General features: G+C 50.4%; 1 protein-coding gene across 1 annotated transcript in view; it reads right to left on the minus strand.

Moving 5' to 3' along the window:
• Window positions 1–1440, minus strand: part of LOC115271323 (zonadhesin-like) — a 15171-nt gene that overhangs the window by 12707 nt on the left and 1024 nt on the right.

Consider the following 1440-nt stretch of genomic DNA (forward strand, 5'->3'; position numbering starts at 1 on the left):
GTGGATGGGGATAGATAGATAGATAGATAGATAGATAGATAGATAGATAGCGGGGGTGGATGGGGGAGAGAGAGAAGGAGGGAGGGTGTGTGGGGATAGATAGATAGATAGATAGATAGGGTGGATGGGGATGGATAGATACTTTGTTCTGTCTGTTATTACTTGAAACCACTTAAATCCTCCTTTTTGTATTTAATAAAATCACTTTTTACTTATTCATGAACCCAGAGTATGTATTAATACCTGGGGGGGGGGGGGGGCAAACAGCTGGGCATCTCTCTCGATCAGTGTTATAGAGGGTGGACAATTTGTGAGTTTCCCCTGTATAAGCGTTATACAGAGTCAAACGGATTGATTTGGGGTTTGGACCCCATTGGGAGCTGGGTAGGGTGACCAGATGTCCCGTTTTTAAAGGGACAGTCCCGTTTTGGGGGACTTTTTCTTATATAGGCGCCTATTACCCCCCACCCCCTGTCCCGTTTTTTCACAGTTGCTATCGGGTCGCCCTACAGCTGGGTGTCTTGGTGCTGGAGACAGGAGAATTTCTTAAGCTGTTTCCAGTTAAGCCTACAGCTTGCGGGGGACGTGGTTCAGACCTGGGGCTGGGTTGTAGCAGGCCAGCGTGTCTGGTTCAGACCAGGCAGGGTACCGAAGACCCAGGCTGGCAGGGAAAATGGGCTCAGAGGTATCTCAGCACATCAGGCGGCAGTTCCCAAGAGGGTTTCTGTGACCCAACCCATCACAGGGACATTGGACTGTAACCTCTGGACTGTTTCTAAAAGGACTTTTGGCAACTATAAACTCACCATCTCTGCTATGTATCTGGACATCAAGAACTGAATTCACGTCTGTCTGGAGATTGATCTTTTAACCAACTCTCTCTTCTCTTTTTTAATACATTTTAGTTTAGTTGACAAGAATTGGCTCTTTGCGTGGATTTGGGGTAAGATCTAAGTTATCATTGGACCTGGGTGTGTGGCTGGTCCTTTGGGATCGGAAGAACCTTTTCTTGTATATGATGAGATCAGATTTTCAGAATTTATCATCATATCTGACGTGTGTCTGGACGGAGGCCAGGCACTTTAAGGGAACTGCGTTGTTGGGACGTCTGAGTAACCAGTGAGGTAACACAGAGGCTGTTTTGTGCTGGTTGGTAAATCTAAGTATTGGAAGATCCACCAGCTTTTGGGGTTTGTCTGCCCCGTTCTGTTTGCAGGTCAGCCTGATTGAGTGACCTCAGCTGGCTCCCATGGGCACCATCGTCACACCAGCTGACCTGCCCCAGAAGTGGGCACATCTCAGCGCCGGGCGAGGGTCCCTGGGTAACCACCCACCCCGCCCCAGAGGTGGGCACATCTCAGCGCCGGGCGAGGGGTCCCTGTGTAACCGGCCGCCCCGCCCCAGAGGTGGCTGCATCTCCGCGCCGGGCGAGGGGTCCCT

The sequence above is a fragment of the Terrapene carolina genome, unplaced genomic scaffold (genome assembly GCF_002925995.2).
Source record: "Terrapene carolina triunguis isolate 2854851 unplaced genomic scaffold, T_m_triunguis-2.0 Scaffold433, whole genome shotgun sequence".
NCBI classification, from domain to species: domain Eukaryota; kingdom Metazoa; phylum Chordata; order Testudines; family Emydidae; genus Terrapene; species Terrapene triunguis.